General features: G+C 43.8%; 1 protein-coding gene across 2 annotated transcripts in view; it reads left to right on the forward strand.

Moving 5' to 3' along the window:
* LOC120221343 (C2 calcium-dependent domain-containing protein 4A-like) overlaps positions 1-12655 on the forward strand; it is a 33670-nt gene that overhangs the window by 8455 nt on the left and 12560 nt on the right. For both annotated transcript variants that reach the window (XM_039218702.1, XM_039218697.1), the window contains exon 2: positions 629-699. The gene's annotated coding sequence lies outside the window, so the exon portion shown is untranslated. The remainder of the gene's footprint in view (positions 1-628; positions 700-12655) is intronic.

A 12655-nucleotide genomic window follows, 5' to 3' on the forward strand; every position in this document is an offset into this window, starting at 1 on the left:
CCTGAAAGTTTTCAATCAGGAATGGATTTTGTCAAATGTCAAATGGCTTTTATGCATCCTCTGAGATGATTATGTATTCTCTGAAATGACATGTACTTTCTCTGTAGCAAATATGTTTCTGTAGTGATTATTTCGGTTAGTTACTCTTTTAAGCTTTGTAAGCCAAAGCGTCTGTCACTTCTTTGTTGTTCTTATTGTTTAACATTTCTTTAAAGAATAAACTCTTTTTAGCTTACCTTTAAAACTTTTGTTCTGGCCACCTGAGCTAAAAATGTTTACATCATTCATTACAGGGTTGGATATATAGTTGAAAAAAAAAAGGCAGCAGCAGGGACAGAAACATATGTGGCCAAAAAAGCCCCAAATATCTACTATTGGCCTTTTTCCAAAAACACTTTGTCAACTCCCTGTTCTAGAATATTGTTATAAAATACTTAAGGGGAAGAGAACCTTCTCATATACCACAGTATCTTAGGCCACAGGTAGCAGCTTCTCCTCATCTGTAGTACTATTCCCTAAGCTGGGTGTTTTTTAATAAGAGTGTGAGTATTAAAACGTGTCATATGAAGAAGCAACCTAGAATGTCAGTTTGAAAGTTAATTGATGGTAACTATGCTTGATTTCTCAGGCTCTGGAAAACTGCACTCCTTGGTTTGGAAGCAGCACTGACTGAAGCAGGGTTCTTTGGAAACAGACAAGGTATAGTTGTGATTGGCTGGGTGTTGAATAAGTGCATTTAACTGACATGTATGTAGCAGTAATTCTATTCCGGGCATTGTTCTAAGAGCTTTATTCTCCAGGCTCGCCTCTTTGTCTAATGATACTAATAATTTCGTTCTCGGAGCAGGTTGCTGAAGGGATTCCACGTGGGTCAGCAACTTATCTTAAGACATGCTTACAGTGGTGGGGCCAGAATCTGGCTCTTAACTCTGTACCATGATGTTTCTCTACTGCATTGACTTGTCCATTCCCAGCCTCCTCTCTACCGTCTGGTCTTCTTCCCGGGGTTTCTAGGTTGCCAGAAAGACTGATGCAAGTGAGATATGAATGAAAAGTCCCATCTGATGCCCTTTTTAGTGAATTAGAAGACTTACAGCACTTTAACTGACTTTCACTTTCACATTTTAAGAAGTGAAGAGTCCTGAATGTTTTAGAGAGGCAGAGAGAGAGACAAGAAATAACAAAACTAAAGAGACTAAGAACTAGGAAAACTTCCACTCTTTTCTTTCCCTCTGACATGAAAACAGATTTGAAATCTGGAGGTAGTCCAAGAGCTTTCCCTAGTTTTACTTCATTTGAATCAATTTCAACCAGTTTGTGGTTGCTCCGAATGAACCTCTCCAGAGTAACCACTGACTGCATGTTAACAGTGACACAGACTACTTTTTCAAGCCCAGCGATTAATTTTATGACTATTGTTCTAAACTCTTGTTCAGTTATTTTGCTTATATCTGTTATGAGCAGTTCTTCAGCTGTCAATTCTTTCTGGAGTTTCTTTGGGGGAGAGTTCTTCCATTTCGTCATTATGGTTAGCTTTCTATCTCTTGTTAGTTTTAAAACCTTGTTTTAAAGGTGCATTCTGTACCTGTGAGCGCTGCTGTACCAAAGAAGGCTCTTTGACTGTCCAGGGCCTGTCCGTTCAGAAAGTGTTCTTTGAATGGTGTCTCTTGGTCTCTCTTGTTGAGACTGTGGTTATTTTATTTTCCTACTCATAGTGGTATTTGGGACTCTCCATCATGTGTACTTTGGCTTGTTTCTTGAAGTAGCCCTGGAAAAGAAAATAGACCCACAAACACACAGGGAACAAAGGCACACAAACGCACAGACAAATCCAACAAACACGCAAACCGAAAGGGAAAAAGAAAAAGAAAAAAGGGACACATACAAAAAAAAAAAAAAAAAAAGAGGAAGGAGGGAAGACGAATAATAAAAATAAAAATACATAAAAACGAAAAAAGAAAAAAGAAGAAAAGTAAAGGAAAAAGACAAAGCCTCAATAAACAAAGGACAGTCTAAAGCATAGAACCAGAATTCCCAGCTACAAATAAAAAGCTGAATGTATGCTGTGCTGATGGAAGAGCATATACAAAGAGAGAAATGAGAGGGCGGGGAGGAAGCGAAATTGGAAATGAAATGAGCAGGCAGAAAGACCAAGAGGCTTAATTCAGAGAGAGAAAGAGGGGAATATGGTTGGAGAGGAGGTGAAAGAAATGAAAATTATGCTACTCAGAGAAACGATACAGTCTGATTACTCCAGAGAGAAAGAGATAAAAAGGTAATGGTGGAAGTGTAGAATTTATATCTAGAGAATGGTTTAAATGTGACTAAGCAAGCCAGTGACCAGAATTAATCAGAGCGGTGCATCCATGTTGGTCTTGCCCTAGCTCCGGTTAAAAAAAAAAAAAAAAAAAAATAGAGGGCAGCTCTCTAGCGGGGATGGGCATTGTTTGGTCCAGTGTGTCCTGTGGGGGTCCTGCCTTGGTGGCTGTGGGGAGGAGGGTGGTGGTGCCCCAGTCCCTTCTTGAACCAAGCGTTGCAACTCACTCTTTTGGGTCCAATCTCCCTGTGCCGGGGGCGTAGCCAAGGTGGGCCATACTCTATATTCCAGGCCAGGCATCATTTCCAGATCTCAGTCTGCATGCCCCATTGATATTGCCTGAAATATAAACTCACAGGCTAGTCCCTCAGAGCAGTTTCAAGCCTCTCGCCTTCCCCCTGGGGATGGAGCCCAAGCCGTTGCTTGCATCCCCTCCAGGTTGAGCTGGCGAATGGGGAGCAGTTTCACACGGGGGTCGGGGGTCGCCTGGGACGAGTGCGTCCAGCCTAGGGTCAGCTGGACAGCAGGAAACCAGATCCCTCTGTGTCCTGAGCGGAGGTTTTTCTCTTCTCCAGCGACAGGGACAGTGTCTTGAGCAGCTTTGGCCACTCTTTCTTTTTTCCCTTAGACTCACCGCAGCTCCCCGCAAAGGGGGATCCCCTCTCCCTCTGTGTCTCCATTCCTGGCCTGATTTTATCTTCCACAGTTCCTACTCACACTATAAGCTTTTCTCAGCACACTCTGTCTCCTTTTCCTTCCAAACTCCTGGATTCTGTAAGAGTTCCTATGGCTTCAGGCCTTCTCCGTGTGAGAGATGGGGGCGAGTGAAATGTACGGAGCTCCCTACTTCTCCGCCATCTTGCCTCCTCCCTGACACAGACTACTTTTAAAGGTCAAAAAATGAAATAACCAATATCGGAACACGTCATTCATTGTAAATCGTCTCTCAGATTCATTCTGGGTAATGTGCACAACCCCAGGGACACTGCTTTTCTTCCTTGAGAGTGGGCAAGGGTGTATCCATCCAGTGGTCAGCCCACATAGATTCATGCCACTGAGCTCCTCTTGCATCTGGTTCCCACGTACAGCCCGGGGTTGGGTCTGATGTAGTCCCCCCACAGGCTCATGGTTCTTGGTTTCCCCTCTTCCACATAAATAAATAAATACACACACACACACAAATACATATATGTATCAGTTAAGGAGTGTGGGTCTCTTTCTGCCTGGCAAAGGGCCCAGTATTTGACATGTAAGGGAGCCAGGGAAAAATATACTGTTAACAGACTACAGCCTTTTCATTTTGTCTTAAGCTTTCAAGGAGCCCATATACCCTCCTAGGTATCTAAAGTCTTTTTCTTTTACACTGATTCTTTTACACTAAAGTCTTTTCCCAAGTACCCAGGCTCTAAAGTGGCAACTTTCAATATACTAACTCCATTTAAAAGTGTCATCTGGGGGCGCCTGGGTGGCTCAGTAAGTTAAGTGTCCAACTTTGGCTCAGGTCATGATCTCATGGTTTGTGAGTTTGAGCCCCACATCTGGAGTCTGCTTCAGATTCTATGTCTCCCTCTTTCTCTGCCCTTCCCCTGCTCACAGTCTGTCTGTCTCCCTCAAAAATAAACACTAAAAAAAATTTTTTTAAGTGCCATCTGATGTCTTCATCTGTTGATTACTTAAGTTCATTGTCTGCTTAAAGTAGCTTTAGTTCGATGGGCACGGAGAGGGGCACTTGTGGGGATGAGCACTGGGTGTTATGTGGAAACTAATTTGACAATAAACTATTTGTAGTAGCTTTAGTTCTATCTCCCACCAGAATTATCTATTTCTTGAAGGGGGATGGGCTCCGCTGCAGAGGTAATAACATCTTCATTTTGGCAAATCCAGAAAATATAGATAAGCAAATAGAGAAAGATCGGAATCATCCGTAATTCAACCATCCAGAGTCGACTTGCTGGTACCATTTTAGTGGACATCCTCACAGTGCTTGCCCACGTGTACATTTTTTTCCCCAGGAATAGGATCACTTAGTACAATTCTGTATTATAGGCTCTTTTCTTTAATTTTGCTGAGCTCACACTCCTCTCCAACATTGACCTATTTAACGATCTATTCTATAACTCTGCTATAATTAACAAATCTGCTCTTGTTCACCGGTCCCATTTGAGAAGAATTTTTATATAAAAGCTGAATGGACACCCCCTAAAGACACTAAGAAGGGCCTCCTGATATAGCATTTGGCTGTCTCTGCATAAGGAGCTCAGGATTGTCTGTGGCCAGATACAGGATAGATGGATTCTGACGTGTGGACGTTTCTTTGAAATCGTGCATTTCTATTCATTGAACAAATGGTGCCGCTATCTCCCGCACCAAATACATAAATGCATAAAAGCCTTCTTGCGGTATCTGCTGCTAGGACGTTATAATAAAGTGTACTTTTGAGGACATATATCTGACAAAGCATTTATTGGTATGAAACCTCTTTCAAAGGCGGCAAAAATGGAATAATGTTTAGTTCTATAGGTAATAGATAAGGATTTCTTCATACTATTCACGGTGTGAACGTGTCATTTGGAGCCCTCCCTTGTAAAATGCAGCAAGAAGTGTTCTGTGTTCATCACTGGAGCTTCTTTCACTGTTGAGAGTGTACCAGGACCCCAAGTCTTACTCTGGGAAAAGAGTCAGGGGAATGTGGGTAGTTTTGTTAGTCCATTGGTTTGCTTTCAAGACATGCCCATTTAAGACCGATAGTGTCAAGTTCAGGCCACTGTCCCAGGGGCTTCACTCTGCCTGGGCTGGGCTGCCTACAGTGAACGTACTTTGCTGTACTCTCAGCAACGATGTGCATGGTTACACAACCTCGCTATGGGGACATGATGCTTACTCCTTTCCAAGATGCCTCTGCCTCAGGGGTGCTGAATGTGCGTAGAAATGGATATCCCAGCTACTCCAGTGGATCCAGAATCCATCTTTTCTTTAACTTGGACAGTTTATCCCTAGAGCCTTGTTGGGTCTCTGTCAACTGATCTAAGTGGAAAAGGAAGGGAGTTCTTCAAGCTGGCTCCTCTTCACCTGGCTTGAAATATACAAATGGTGTCAGCTTTTCAACTGTGAGCAGGAAAAATATGACTCAAGACAAAAGTCTATTTGCACTTCTATAAAGAAAGGCAAATTTCGCTAAAGCACCCCAGTCATCGGTGGAAAGAAACAAGTTAGCTTATCACGTAACTACCTCTGTGTTTTTCCATCACCTCACAGGAGCTTGCATTTACTTAGCCCTTCCATGTCTCAAACAATATTATTCTAAATACATGCTTTTATGCATTTAACCCTCACAACAATCCTGGTGTTAGGTATTCTTACCCCAGTTATTACAAATGTAGAAAGTGAGGCACTATGGTTACATTCTTTGCTCAAGGACACATGGTTATTTTGTGCAATGAAAGGAATATAATTACAAAATTGGAAGTGTTTGGGAAAGAGCATAAAGTGTAGTACTTCTGTTATAATCTTCATGAATTAAAGTCTGGCTGTTTACCTGTTCTCTGTTTGAGGGTGGGGTAGGACAGAAAATATAAGTTTGGGGTAATTTCAAAATGTTAGCTTTACAACTTCGAAGCGACTTAGGGAGTCTGAGTGGCTCAGACGGTTGGGCATCCAACTTCAGCCCAGGTCATGATCTCACAGTTCTTGGGTTTGAGACCCACGTCAGTCTCTGTGCTGACAGCTAGCTCAGAGCCTGGAGACTGTTTCAGATTCTGTACCTCCCTCTCTCTCTCACCCTCCCCCTGCTCACTCTGTCTCTCTCAGAAATAAATTAAAAAAAAAAAAACATTAAAAATTTTTTTAAAAAGCAGTAACTTGGAAATTTTGCAAAACATGGAGAGGATAGCTTCCCTCCTCCTCCTACAAAGAACAACTTTTATAATCTCAGTTCTCCCTTCTTGGTGGACTCATTATGGCCACTGCTCTCTCCTTTACAATGGAACTCTTTAAGAGTAAAAGGCACAGGCCTTGGCCATGTGCTTGCTAAAAGTCTTTAAAGAAACTGTATTCAAGGGAAATGCTAATTGCAGAGCCTGTTAAGAAAACATTTCTCTTAACTGAACCAGGTCTTGTCATTCATAATGTTTGTTATGGAGAAGAAAAAACTTTTTCACAGCCCTTAACAATCTCCTTCAGGAGCAACTGCTGTTTTTAGCAAATCAGGGAAGAGACAGAGCCCTGGCCAAATTGGTGAGCTTTCACATTGCCCCAGGGAAGAAAGCAGATTGGAAGAATAGTCCAGAAACAGAGGTGGAAGGTGACGTCTTGTTGCTGTGGTGTGGACAGTTGATTCAGTTTCCATGACAATTCCTGTCTGTGTCCCAGATTGGAGATGCCCGTCATTGAGTCACTCTACTTTGCTGATGGTAGTAATAGACATAAGAATCATGTGCCCATCTTTGCTTGCTGCACTGATGAATTTGGTCAATTCCTCTATCAGTAAAATCTCAGATCGAATACCACTATTCCCTGTAGTAGTACTTGTTTTCCCACGGACAAAATGGACCCTTTTTGTATTTCCCATATCACTTGTCATATGGCTTCATGCTTTGACTTACTAGCTCCTAAACTGAGCTCTTTGAGAGCAGAAACTTAAGACTCATCTCTGGCGTTGCAGTGTCTAGTGATAGGTTATAAACTAAATTGTTGAAATCTGTCTAATACCAAGGAAGATAATATAAATGACATCTGTCTTTGGGGGGTTTTCACCCCAGTTCCCCCATGGCCACCCTTCCCCTTATGCATTGTCCCCCAAATGCCTATGACTGTCTGGTAAATACTCTTGGTCAGGGCTTCTCAGGCTTCCTATGGAGACATCAGAAATACCAAAAGCTTGCTAGCTTGTACCCATGAAGAGCTGGAGATTGGTTGGGAGTTGAAATTTCTTGGGAGTTTCATACTTCCTCTCAAATTTCCTTTTCCATTTTATGTGTTGTATGCCCTACTACGTGTGAAAAGTTTTCTCCCAAAACTTCTGGAAAGTGTGCATAACGTCACAGTTTCAGAGAGGGCAATTTGAGAAGCATGGTGCTACTTAGTTATGGCTCATTGTGAGTGCCTTCCTCAGAGGGTGCTCCATAAGGAGGAATTTCTTTCTTTCTTTCTTTCTTTCTTTCTTTCTTTCTTTCTTTCTTTCTTTCTTTCTTTCTTTCTTTCTTTCTTTCTTCCTTCCTTCCTTCCTTCCTTCCTTCCTTCCTTCCTTCCTTCCTTCCTTCCTTCCTTTCTTTCTTTCTTTCTTTCTTTCTTTCTTTCTTTCTTTCTTTCTATTTATTTATTATATAATTTGCTGTAGAGTTAGCTAACAGACAGTGTATATGGTGTGTTCCTGACTTCAGGAGTAGATTCTCATGATTCATCACTTCCATACAACACCCAGTGCTCACCCCAGCAAGTGCCCTCCTTCATGCCCATCACCCATTTCTCCTTCTCCCCCCAGTTTGTTCTGTGTTTAAAAGTCTCTTATGGTTTGCCTCCCTCTTTGTTTGTAACTATTTATTTTTTTTCTTTCCCTTCCTTCATGGTCTTCTGTTAAGTTTCTCAACTTCCACATATGAGTGAAAATATGGACCTCTGTCTTTCTCTGACTTATTTCATTTAGCATAATACCCCCCAAGGAGGAATTTCTGAAAGCCTGGAAACGAAGGGATTTGGGGAGCAGTGGCCAGGCAGCAATCAGCCTAACAAACAACTGGGCCTTTACTAACTTTCGATGAGAGGGACTTTAGAAATAATTTGTGTCCAAGTTTCACTTCGTTGTTTGTTGATAGGAAAAATGCCTCATGCTCTTCTGAGAAGACAAAATGGTAACTGAGATATATTTAGTGTTCTCTGAAATCCTGTACACATGATCCAATATGATTATAAAAGCACCTACCCAGATTTGACAGATTTGGATGAACTGTAAGCCAGTTTGTGCTTTTCCATACGAACATCTCAGCTCTTCCATACGAACATCTCAGCTTGGAGCAACCACTCCAATTAAGATGACTGAATCTTAATTTTGGACCCTGACTGGCATTGAAAAATCAGGAAACAAATTAACCAAAGACAAAACAATGTAGTTAAGTGTAAACCATTCCTCTTTATACACGCTTTCCCGAGCCACTGGATTTCTTCCTTGGGAAGGAGTCAGAATCCTGACGAATGGTCAGGTGACCTGAAGTCCCCACCCTAACGTGTAGGTGCGATGGCAGCTTCCAGGGCAGCCCTGTGACAGGCCTGAGGGCTTTTCCCAGAGGAGGCTGTTAATGGCTTTCTACAATAATACAGTGTTTCCTTAACTTGCCCAGAGCTGACAGATTTCAGTTATACAGACTGACATGCACACAAGTAGTGTGGGGTGCATGTTGCCTTGCAGGGCCCACAGGTCATCTGACATGCACATTTGTCAACCAACCGTACCTTTTTTTTTTTTTTTTAACGTTTTTATTTCTGAGAGAAAGAGAGAGAGAGAGAGAGTGAGCACGTGAGCATGGGAAGGTCAGGGAGAGAGGGAGACACAGAATCTGAAACAGGCTCCAGGCTCTGAGCTAGCTGTCAGCACAGAGCCCGACGCAGGGCTCGAACCCATGAACTGTGAGATCATGACCTGAGCTGAATTCAGATGCTTAACTGACTGAGCCACCCAGGCGTCCCCCAGCCGTACTTCTCAACGGCTGTCTTATGAAAGCACTGAGCAAAAGGGTCAGCAGGTAACCTGGGTGGCGATTACTTTTTCATATTGCTTTTACTTTGGGAGATATTTCAAAGCTCCTTTTACCCAAATTTGGCATTTCTTAAATCTCCCAGGCTCTGAAGTGGCCACTGTTAATATACAAACTCCACTGAAAGTCCTTTTCTCATTTCTGCCCCTGGTGGTTAAGCAAATCACTACTTGATTAACGTAGCCGCAGGCCTATTTCTTACAAGGAGTATCTTATGAAAATGATTTTTTTTCTATAACCTTTAGAGAAAAAATAATTTTCCCCTATTCCAAAAGAACATGTATTTATTAGGCAAAGGCAGATATTTCATTAAAAAAGGAAAAAATAATCTATAAGCCCACTACTGGATTGTCATGGGCGTTCTTATAGACGTTTTCCACATGTCTATCTTTTCCCACAAATGGGATCATACAGTGCACACTGTTTCATTCTCTTACAGCCTTCTACAACTTCAATTTTAATGATCTACCCTGTGGATGGGCCTCAGTTTATTTAACCAATTGTTGCTGCCCACAGGTTACCAGACCTAAGCACCTGCCCCTAGAAGGGGACTTGGATACACCCTCACAGCCCCACAATGTGATGTCCACTTGTCTCCCATTGGGCAGGGCATGAGTGCATGTATGATTAAAGGAGCGACTGGTGGCGTAGGTCAAGTGGAGGAACCTTTGGGATTAGGTGTTTCTGCTAAGGGAGCAGCCGGTGCTGAGAGGCCGAACCCTTGCTTATAGTGGCAGCCCATGTCATTCTGGAGGGAGAGCGCTGTCATCTGTCAGGGTGGACACTGGTGTGCTGCCCCGACCACTCCCCCTTCAGTTCTGGGCACTCATTCCCCTAGCTGCTGATGAGTCACAGGTAAGTTCCTCTCCAGACACTGCCTTAGTGAAAGGGTCCTACCTTGATCAAGGCCACAGCCCTTTCCCTGGGGGAGTTTTCATCCAGGGATTGGTCGATGGGGGCCTGTAGTTGCCTGCCCCCTCCCCCGCCCCAGGTTGGGACAACTCTTCAGGGCTCTTCCTGTTCCGGAGCGCTGCAGGGACTATGCTGAGGCCTGTGTGGGCTGCACAGCCGCTCTGCTCCCTCTTCCCCATTCTGCTTTCTTTTCTTCTCCACCATAGGTGTACCTCCCCCACTACCTTCCAGTGACCTTCCCCCACGTACAGCGCCAGCTTGGGGCTGCTCCCCAGGGAACCCAATCTGTGTGTGGCAGGCACTAAAACAAAATGTACACTTTGGGCCTGACAGAGTTTACGTGTATAGTATGTCTTACAGAGACAACACAAGTTAAGTCATGTTAGGTCTCATGGTAATAGTTACAGACATCTCCACAATACTTACGTCGCTAGATACCTAACATTTTCTTTTCCGTTCAAATCCAGTCCTGCTTAGAGCTCTCACGTGAGGAAGTCAGTAAGAAGTGTCCTGTGTTTGTCATTTCCCATGACTCTTTCTCCGCTATGTGGGAGTCCCAGGTCTGCGACACGGTTTGGGGGGAGGTGGGTGGGTCCCTGCAGGGGCAGGCTTCTCCTGGACAGGCCATTCTTCCCCTGGCCCCCTCACCCTGTGCTGACCGCAGAAACCTTGGTGCCCCTCTCAGTACGGACATGGGTCCGCAGCCCCCTGTGTGGCCCCCTGTGTGCCCTTCTCATTATGAAGGAGGAAAAATACTTTTACAACCTATTTCCTCTCTTGAAATTCAAGATGTTATCCAGAAGTTTCCTTATTCGTGATGAGGGGATTTTATTCCTTAAGCAATGACTGTTGGCTGTCAGCCAGTCTGGAGCAGCCTCAGGAAAGTGACCAAGCCCTAGCTGAGCTGGCTCACTTTCATATTTCCCCAGGAGAGGAAACGGTTGTAAATTCTCTACTCCAGGGCCAGAGGTGCAGAAGTGACCTCTGAGTCCTGTGCCGGGAATAGGTGGCTCAATTCTTAAGAGGACTCCTACCTTTTTCTCTGCTTTAGGTTCTGAAATTTCCCCCCAGCCCCTTGCCCTCTATTCCATTGGGTTGGGAATCCATTGCTGGCAGACGGATGGGACAAAGCACAATTTAGCCACTGTTACACGTTCAGCTGATGCGTTGAAGATCTTGTGTCTCAGAACGTGACTCTATTTGGAAACAAGACGTGTGTAGACGTAAGGAGTTGAGACGGGGTCCTACCAGAATAGAGTGGGCCCTTTATCCAATAGGATTGGTGTGTTTATTAAGACGAAGAGAGACACAGAGACGCAGACTCAGGAGAGGAGAGCGCTGTGTGATGACGAGGCAGCTGCAAGCAAGACAAGGACCTCCAAGGGTCAGAATTTAGGAAGTGGCAAGCAGGGAGTCTCCATTACAGGTTTCAGAGAGAGTGTGGCTCTGCTGACACCTTCATGTTAGACTGGTAGCCTTCAAGGTCATAAGACTATTATTAGTTTCTGTTGTGAGCCCCCTGACTTGGGGTACTTCATTACCCTAGGAAACTAACAGTAGTCAATAATAGGAAACAGCCTTAGGACACAAATTGTAGCCATTATCACAAAACTTAACTAGATTGTTCTGGTATTCTGTCTTGCAGTCACAATCTGCCCTCTAACTGCTTAGAGAGAGCATCTATTTATATCTTCTGGGGAGAAGTATTGTTGGAGCTCTAATAAATAGTTGTACACGTGGACATGATTTAGGAGCTGAGAGGGCCATTTCTAGTTTAGTGAGGCTGAAGGAAAGCTAACAGAGTAGCTGGAGAAGTGAGAAGTCACTGGCTGGATTTGGCTGAGGCCCAGGAGGGGCTTCCTTGTAGGACCCTCTGTGGCTGCTCTGTAGAGTTTTTGGATTCTGAGAATGAAGCCCAAGAAAGGAATTTGAAGATTACCTGGTATCACTGAGTGTCCTGTTTCATGTGGAGAAAACAAAATCTGGCCTAAGCGGCTTACCCACAGGTCAGCTGGCACACGGTAGAGACAGGCCTGAAGCCCTAAGCGTCCTCAGGTGCAGGTGAGTGTTGTCGTCCCAGCTCTGGACCCCTTTACAGGCTGTCAGAACATGGTGCAAAGTCATGAAGAAACTCTGAGGAAGCTCCACACTGACTTCTCAGAACTAGGAAGGGCCGCAGACTGGGCTTTGGAGACAGCTCCACCAATTTGTTGGAGCCTCAGGTAACTTCTGAAGGCAATGGTGACACTACAAGCAGACTTTAGGCTCATGTATCAGATAATAGCATTTAGATCCTAGCTCTGTGGTTACAGACCAAGTAATCTGAGGAGGAGTTACAGAAACTCTGTCAGCCAGAATTTACCTTTAAAAGCTAGGTAATTGTAAGCCTGCAAGATTGATGAAGGATCCGATAAGGGACTTTTTGCAAAGGGCTTGGGCCAGAGTAGGTGCCCACCAAAAGGCGATGTCTTTCCTCCTCATTTTGTTGCTTTCTGAGTTCTCATCTGGGTCTGGAAATTTTGACCTGATATAGTAACAATAAGGATAGTAACAAAAAACAACTGTTCCCTTTACTACTACTACTACTATGACTACTACCCTAAAAGAGATGAGTTACTGAGTAGATGGCACACAATGTCTTATAATGGCTTTACAGGGATTACTAATCAGCATAACCCTA

The sequence above is a fragment of the Hyaena hyaena genome, unplaced genomic scaffold (genome assembly GCF_003009895.1).
Source record: "Hyaena hyaena isolate Hyena2069 unplaced genomic scaffold, ASM300989v1 scaffold_15, whole genome shotgun sequence".
Taxonomy (NCBI): domain Eukaryota; kingdom Metazoa; phylum Chordata; class Mammalia; order Carnivora; family Hyaenidae; genus Hyaena; species Hyaena hyaena.